This window comes from Lethenteron reissneri, chromosome 10, assembly GCF_015708825.2.
Source record: "Lethenteron reissneri isolate LAM-NWPU_2019-01 chromosome 10, ASM1570882v1, whole genome shotgun sequence".
NCBI classification, from domain to species: Eukaryota; Metazoa; Chordata; class Hyperoartia; order Petromyzontiformes; family Petromyzontidae; genus Lethenteron; species Lethenteron reissneri.
In genome coordinates this window covers 2,577,580-2,586,494 of record NC_083788.1, presented here as the reverse complement: position 1 = coordinate 2,586,494, position 8,915 = coordinate 2,577,580, and the positions used below count along the sequence as shown (strand labels likewise).

The following is an 8,915-nucleotide window of genomic DNA, read 5'->3' as shown; positions in this document are numbered from 1 at the left end:
GCCCACGCAGCAGCAGCAGCAGCACCACCCGTATGGTTTAATTGCGTGTTGGTCGCTTTAAATAACCAATCTCGCGATAAATAGTCACTCGAAAGGCTCGAAACGCCGAGCGGCCAGCAACCAGCAGCAACTTGTAAAGATCGCTCTGCGTGTGGGGTTTGGGGTTGGGCCAAGTGGTCGTTGTAGGCCGTGATTCGTGTCGGGGTGAAGCGGTCGCGTTGACAACCGTCACTCACGGGGAAGGGGCAATGGGGGGGGGGGGGCAAAGGACCCCCGTAAGTGACCAACCGTCACTCACGGGGGGGGGGGGGGAAAGGGGGGGGGGGGCAAAGGACACCCCCTGAGCGACCAACCGTCACTCACGGGGGGGGGGGGGGCAAAGGACCCCCGTAAGTGACCAACTGTCACACGGGGGGGGGGGGGGGGGCAATGGGGGGGGGGGGCAATGGACCACCCGTAAGTTACCAACCGTCACTCACCAATTCAAAATCATGAACTTTATTAATCGTGGATAAATCCGATGAGCTATAAAGCTCTTTTAAACGATTTCAGGAAATTACACCAATAACAACAAGTGAAAAGTATGAGAAAAGTAAGTTAATCCCGAAAACGAAATGAGCTCCACTCTTTTTAAATCCTTTATATTAAGTTCACTTGCGCGCTTGCTTGCTTGCGCGCTTACGACCGTGCAAATCTTTCGGTCGTCTTTTTAACCCACTTCCCGTGATCCAATCGAGCTGACATTTGTGTGTGACAATTTATTTTCGTAAAAAAATGTTCCATTTTTTAGGAAAAATAAAAATTCATATGTTATTTAAAATACCAATGTGATAAAAATGAAACTCTTACTCAAGAAAAACAGAAAAGAATAATAAAATGAAACCGATGCCACGCATATAAAGGATTTATAGTGAAAAACTTTGTTTTTACGGGTTACATTTTTTTTATTAAACCATGTGAAGCCCACTGAGCTATTTAGTTCTTCAGAAGCGATCGACAGGCCCATGTCTGTCTCCAGTGGGAAATGTAGAGCCGTGTGTTTGTCCGCAGTGTAACATGTGATCGCTGTGCTTCTGCTTCTCCTTCTTCTTGCAGTTGGCGACCCCCGCGAGGGATCCCGCGGGGCTGTGCCCGGGACCCCCTCCCCGGATGAAGCCCGAGGCGCGGCGCGGGTCGCCGTGCCGGAGCTGACGGGAGCCGCGCAGGCGGCGGCGGGGCCGCGTCTGGGGGCGGAGCCTCAGGTGAGGGGGCGGGGCCCCGGGTGGCGGGCGGGGCGGGGCCCGCTGGCGCCACTCAGCCAATCACAACGCTGGGAGTGCACGAGTGGGGGGAATTGTTATTGGATCATGATCGGCGACGTTTCGGGCAATGGTCCTTGTGCAGAGCACGTCAACAGTTGTTAGACCCTTTTATAACGTAGCCTATAGAGGGTGGCCCAAAAGTCAGGACACGCAAAGTTATTGTATTTATCTTAACAAATCACAAAGGGTCATTGAGTTTATTTTTAACAAATGTTAAAACTGATATCCATTACCATTTTGAAATGCATTTAGCACCTTTTTTAAATTACAGCTACCTTTTTTGCATGCATAACAACGAACTGAACTCGTTCGTCTTTAGTCAATGGCAACTTCTTTGAATATTTTGTCAGTTTGGGGTTCCTCTAAAAATCAATCGTCTATATATATTTCAGAGACATTTAATACAGATCACTTATCGGTTCATGGAATTAATTTGATTCATTTTGGAGATAATTCAGTCTCACGTGTGTTGGGATGCCAGTCCGGATGGGAGGATTAATTGTGGATGTGTTGACTGTGTTGCTGTGGCAGGGCCCAACCATGACTGTGGCAGCTGGATCAGAGGGCACCTCGTCCGGTAACGACCTCACGGTCTTGGCCCCCACCTCGTCCAACGAGGTGCTGGTGGCGGCCGACGAGATGCTCTGCATGCAACCCAGCTGCCTTCCCCATGGCCGGCCTGAACCATCCCTGGTGCCAGCCACAGCACGCGATAACATCAGTGTGTCTGTGCTGCCTGCACCCCAAGGTGAGTGTGCGACCACGCGACCTCGTGACCTCTCGTTACGGTGGCAGCCACCAACAGAAGGGCCACTTTGGAGCCACTGCTGTTGCCCATCATGAGTAACACGGGGAGCTTAAAATACCCAGCAGCCAACGTGACAGGCATATCACATTATTCTCGAATTTGAGCTTCATACTTCAATGTGGAGCAAAATCTTTCTGGTTAATGGTGGCACCACGGGTGCTGGCTGGGGCCATGTTTTATCTATAATGGGAAATGTAGACCCAGAAGTACGAAATGTAATCGCTGTGCTTCTCCTTCTTGCAGATGGCGACACCCCCGAGGGATCCCGCGGGGCTGTGCCCGGGACCCCCTCCCCGGATGATGCCCGAGGCACGGCGCGGGTCGCCGTGCCGGAGCTGACGGGAGCCGCGCAGGCGGCGGCGGGGCCGCGAAACCAACCACAACGCTGGGAGTACACTGGGGTGGGTATTGGATAATGATAGGTGACGTTTCAGGCAATGGTCCGTCTGCAGAGCACATCACAGTTGTTTGCCCTTTCATACCGTCGCCGATAGAGAGTGGCCCACAAGTTAGGACACACAGATCTTATTGATTTATTTAAACAAATCACAGAGGATTGTTTTGTCATGGTATTAATTATAATAACAAAAAAAATGTTAACTTTTAGACTAAATGATTAAAACGTTGCAATTTCAGTGGCACGATGAATGAAACTTTTGGGCCAACCTGTATTTTGCACTCCTATCATGTGTTGATATTGTTCGTTGTTGTAACATTCTTACCTACCCCAACTGGACACCTATACGAAAGAGCTTTATAACTCATCGGATTCCTCCAGTCTAAATATCTATTCTGATTCCGATAATAATGTGTAATAAATATATCATGTGTGGTTAGATATAAAAAGCGACGTTTCAGGCAATGGCCTTTCTGCAAAGCACATCACAATTGGCCCTTCATAACGTCACCTATAGAGGGTAGCCCAAAAGTCATGCCACATAGTGTCATCATTTTTATTTTAACAGGTAACAAAGCATTATGTTGTTTGTTTTAACAAATGTTAAAACTGACTTCTGTTTACATTGATGCACGATGTACGAATGAGCAGTCACAGCTGCCTTCTTTTGCATACGAATGACAATCAAACTCGTTCGTCTCTGGTCAATTTCCTGTCCATTTTTTCAATGTCATCTGAAAATGAAGAAGAAAAATAGATATTAATAATAATATCAAGTTCAAGTTCATTTATTAGGTATAGCCCTGTGAGCCATTCGGCTCTTGAATCGGGTGCAACCACAACAAACAAAAGAACATGAACAAGAAAACATCTTAAAGTGATTATGTGACTATTTGCAAACAGAAAATCCAAGAAAAGACGGCAAAACATTGCAGAAAAAGCACCGTACACCAACGCTGTGTGCAAAAATCCCAGTGGGATGCAAGTCCGGAGTGAAACATTTTATTTTAGGCCACTAAATAGCAGTGGCAGCTCGGGGTGTACATCTCCTCTAGAGCAGTTTTGAGTGAAGATATCATAGGTAGTGATTCAAGTTGCAGTTTATTGGCAATAGCATTCCAGACCCTGGGGGCATCAATAGAAAAGGCCCTTCCTCCAGTATTTGTATGGCAATAGGGAATCTGAAGTTGGTAAATGAGCGAAGACCTTAGGTCAAATTTGTTCTTTGAAACTGAGAGGAAATCCCGCAGATAATCTGCGGATTTTTTTGGAAGTACATTATGAATCAAAAAGATCTGGTGCACAAGCCGTCGAACATTAAGAGATGTTAAGTTTGACCCAATGTAGAGATCACAGTGGTGAGTCCTATATGGGCAGTTCAGTGCAAATCTTAAGGCCGAGTGATACATTGAGTCAAGCTTCTTCAGTGCAGTATTTGGGGCTGATTTATACACGATGTCACAGTAATCAAGTAGAGGCAGTACGGTAGCTTTTATCAATTCCAAACGGAACATAGGGTGGAAGCAGTGCTGGTGTCGATACAGAAAACCTATTGTTGTCTTTTTACCAATATAATCAATGTGATCTTCAAAATTCAGTTTTGAATCAAGGATGACCCCAAGATACTTATAGATCTTGACTTGCTCTATTTGATCATTATTTAAGGAATGTTATTGGGGAAAAATAACTTCCCGCTTTAGTCCTGGTGAGGAGCATCGCGTAATTGCCCGTCACGTGACGGGTATTTTCACGTCGTAAACGATCCACTGTGTTGTGACTTTGTCGATGACGCCACCTCTGCCGTCTTCCTCCGTTTAATCGACGTCTTCTTTCGTCTGCGACTCTTCTGGATTCATCTGAATGAACTCAAAATTACGGAATGTGACGTACCGAATGTAATTTTATCTTCTACGAGAGTAATGTATAACAAACCTGAAAATAAAGAATGAAAAATTGTAAATCACCTTCATCATTCTAATAGCTGTTGGAGTTTCCTTTCTGTCGGGAAGAAAGTAAACGAAAAGTATCAATCGAAAATTAGTTTTGCAAACTTTTATTTTTTTCTCACCTGTGAGAGTGAATGAAACAATGTAAACACGCAGTTCTTGATTTATGTTTGTTGCAAATGCGCAATTGTTGTGGTAATTATTACATTATTATTTTATGTATTGACTTACTGGATTCCCTATTTATGTGAATACTAAAAAATGAGCTGTTTATAACCCGGAAGGACGCGTCGTTGTGTTCACCAATTTTCGCTCAAAACGTGAGCAGAAAATCGCTTTTACCAAAATGAATTTGCACTCAGTGAGAGGAGCGGCCCTAGAGCAGCTGCTGCCAGCAACTGGCAACGCCCTCGGCCAACCACCCAATGGGCGCCCCAAACCCCAAGGCCAGATCCAGGCTGAGGTTTCTGGTAAACTGGGAAACATTATCCCCCGATTTTAGGTATGATGATAACTTAATGTTTTAAGCGGATTTTTTTTAAACAGAGGAATAATGATTCGGTCTGTCCGTTCGCCCGTCTGTCCAACCAATACATTCTCAGGAATGTTGAGAAGTGAATTGTAATTCATATTCCCGCTGTATGCGCACAGGAATTGAAATAATGACATCGTCGTTATTTTATTTGTATTTTTACTGGTAGTAACCTCCTGGTTACACCAGCCCACAGGGGATTATTTTGTCCGTCCGTCGTGCAGGGAGGAGCTGGGTTCGGAGGGAGGGGCTGGGTGGCGAGGGTGGGGCTAGGTAGGGAGGGTGGGAGGTGGGAGGGGTGGGGCTGGGTGGGGAGGGGCTGCTCACCCCGTGGTGCCCTTAACACGTTCCTTCGGAGTGGGCAGGTAGGAACTTGGTTGGACAGCGCGCCGTTCAGGGGGGGGTGGCAGTTGGATGAGTGGGCGTGTTTACCATTCCCCCCCACCCTCCCCGACATCGCCAACCAATCGCGGCGTAGCTCGGTGTTCGGTGGGGAGTAGGCGTCAGCAAGGTAAGGTAATTTACCCTTTTTACCGTGTAAAAGGGTAAAGGTGTCAACATGCCAAGGGGTAAGGTCAAGGGTAGGGTAAAGGTAGCTCGGAAGAATTACCCGGTAGGGTAAAGGTAGCGCGAAGTATTAAACGGTAAATACGGTACCTTGTTTACCGATAAAAGCTCCGTGGCGCAGTCCATGGCCTCCATTTAATAAGTAATATAAAAATACTTTTTTTAAACACGCTTTCATTAAATCTACGAGTAATAACAGAACTCCACGACTCCAGGAAGTGGCCCCGAAGCTTGCCATAACGTAAGGGACCGTGGTGATTTACAGCCAACGTCAGTTGAGCGTGGACTATTAGACCTAAGCCGAAACATAACATAAAAAATAATGTAATTTTTTTTTATGATAGAATATAGTATTGTCATCAGTATGCCATAAGTATACCAAGTGTGCAGTCGATACCACATTAGGAAGTGGGTTAAAATTGAGTTACAAGATTTGAGGATACGACAGCGATGACAACGACGACAACGACAACAATTACAAGAACAAGCGTGTAAAATTGGAATCATCGAGAGTACTTTATATGAATAAAGCGCGATATCTAGCATTTACCGTTATAAACCTTTTTCATGTGTAGTACCCTAGTAATTACCCTGTAATCGGGTAATTTGTATGGGGTAAGGGTAAAAGGTAGGCTCGTTACTTTTTACCTTACCTGCTAAAGGGTAAAATGTAAGGGTAGAGTGATTGTATTGTGGTAAGGTAAAAGGTAGGGTAAAGGTAGGCTCGTTTTTACTTTATAACTGTTACCTTACCTTGCCGAGGCCTCGGGGAGGTGCATGGGTGGGCAGAATTCCGGATATGCACGACAGACAGACAAATAACCCCTGGTGGGCAGTGTGGAACCTGTTGTTCCTGCCTGTATAACACTCTAGGTAACTAAGACTCACACACACATACACTCACTCTCACACTCTCAGACTCACACACACTCACCCTTACACTCTCAGATTCACTCTCAGACTCACACACATACACTTACTCTCACACTCAGACTAACAGACACACACTCACTCTCACACTCTCAGACTCAAACACACACTTACTTTCACACTCTCAGACTCACACACACATACACTCACTTTCACACTCTCAGACTCACACACACTCTCAGACTCACACACACACTCTCACACTCTCAGACTCACACACACATACACTCACGCTCAGACGCACACAGACACTGACATCTCACACTCTCAGACTCACACACACTCTCAGACTCACACACACACTCACCCTTACACTCTCAGACTCACTCTCACTCTCTCAGACTCACACACACATACACTCACTCTCACACTCAGACTAACAGACACAAACTCACTCTCACACTCTCAGACTCAAACACACACTTACTTTCACAGTCTCAGACTCACACAAACACACACTCTCAGACTCACACACACACACACTCTCACACTCTCAGACTCACACACTCAGCGCGGCGTTCGGGGGGGGGGGCAGTTGGATGAGTGGGCATGTTTACCCTTCCCCCCCACCCTCCCTGACATCGTCAAGCAATCGCGGCGTTGCTCGGTGTTCTGTAAGGAGGGGATTGCATGAGTGGGCGTGTTTACACCCCACCTCTACCAGTGGCCGCCCCGTTCGGCGTTTTGGGGGGGTGGGAAGTTGGATGATTGGGCGTGTTTACCTTCCCCCCACCCTCCCCGACATCCTCAACCAATCGTGGCCTTGCTCGGCGGTCGGTGGGGGGGGGCATGGGTGGGCTGCATTCTGATGCACGACAGACAAATAATCCCTGGTGGGCAGTGTGGAACCTGTTGTTCCAACCTGTATCAACGTTTAACCTACTCACACCGGCTTGTGCCTGCCCTCACAGTCGGGCATATTTGCGGAATACACCACGCCGCCGTTGACCCTGGCCATTGACCGTTACCACCAGCTCCCTCCGCAGGAATGTGTTTTGCTCGAATTTTTGGCGCCCCACTTAACTTGGGGCCCTAGGCGGCCGCCTCATTCGCCTTCATGGACGGGTGGACGCCCCTGTTCAGTTACAATAACTTACTGGATTCTGAATTGATGTGAATTTTAAAAAAGTGAATATTGATTATTGATCGCAAGGGGAAAGGTCGGTGTTCACTCATTTTAACAAATGTTCACCGTAAGTGCAAGCAAAAGTCATCAAAGTGAAACTGCACTGAGTTCAAATTCAAAGCAGATTCTGCTCCTTTATTTCAATTTCTATTCGAAGTAAAAAAAAACTATTATCACGCACAAATTAACTGAATAGTTTATTTATTATTCAGTAATAGAGGGTGTCAAAACGCAAAGATAAAATACAAACACAGGGGATATTTAGGGAGAACATTGATTTTTCGTCTCACAACAAACGAATAATTAGTCACAATTTTAATCCAAGCCTTCGAAGAAAAAAAAATCTTGAGAATTGCATGGAACTCCACCGAGCCGAGTCAGTGTTACACGCAGCATGCAGAGTGTCAGGCGTTAGGCACATGTCACCGAAACTTTGAGAATAAAGTTAACTTTTAAAATAAATAATGAAAACGTTGTAATGTAAGTGCCAAGATAAATTAAATAACCCCGTGTCTTAACTTTTGGGCCAACCTGTATAATAATGTGTAATTAATGTATACTGTATGGTAAATTCACGTAGAAGGGAAGTAATAAAATAATAAAACATAATAAAATACTTCTCACGACGTTTCAGCCACAACGCAAGCAGCCGTCCTCAGGTGAAGAACAGGTCTGTCGAGAAGACAGAGTCTGAATGACAACCCCAGGCTTGGAGCGTCTTTTTAAGCTGGGTTGGAGGGGGGGAAGAGCGCCTTGACAAAATAATTTGCATATCAAGAGGAATTTAGCATATTTATGGGAAATGCGTAGGAGGTGGGCTGGGGGGTTTCAAAGTCATATTATGCCCGTGCATTATGCAGGATTAGCAGCATCAAAAGGAGCGGGTAGGGGGTAGCATTAACAAAGGGAGGGAATGTCAAGGCGCTCTTCTTCCACCTCCAACCCAGCTTATATATATGCTAAATTCCTCTTGATATGCAAACTATTTTGTCAAGGCGCTCTTCCCCCCCTCCAACCCAGCTTAAAAAGACGCTCCAAGCCTGGGGTTGTCATTCAGACTCTGTCTTCTCGACAGACCTGTTCTTCACCTGAGGACGGCTGCTTGCGTTGTGGCCGAAACGTCGTGAGAATTATTTTGTTTTATTTTTATTATTTTATTACTTCCCTTCTACGTGACTTTACCATACAGTATACATTAATTACACATTATTATTATCTGTAATTAATGTAAAGAACCAAAAACATGAATCCCTGCAGTCACGAAAGCTTTAAATCGAAATGTATACTGTATGATTAAATATATAACAG

At 45.7% G+C, this 8,915-nt stretch overlaps 1 long non-coding RNA gene across 1 annotated transcript; it reads left to right on the top strand.

Moving 5' to 3' along the window:
* The first annotated feature begins 456 nt into the window (after positions 1-456).
* Positions 457-4,469, top strand: LOC133340755 (uncharacterized). Its single transcript, XR_009754935.1, has 2 exons — positions 457-1,241; positions 1,833-4,469. It is a non-coding gene; the product is annotated as an uncharacterized LOC133340755 (long non-coding RNA).
* The last annotated feature ends 4,446 nt before the right edge of the window (positions 4,470-8,915 follow it).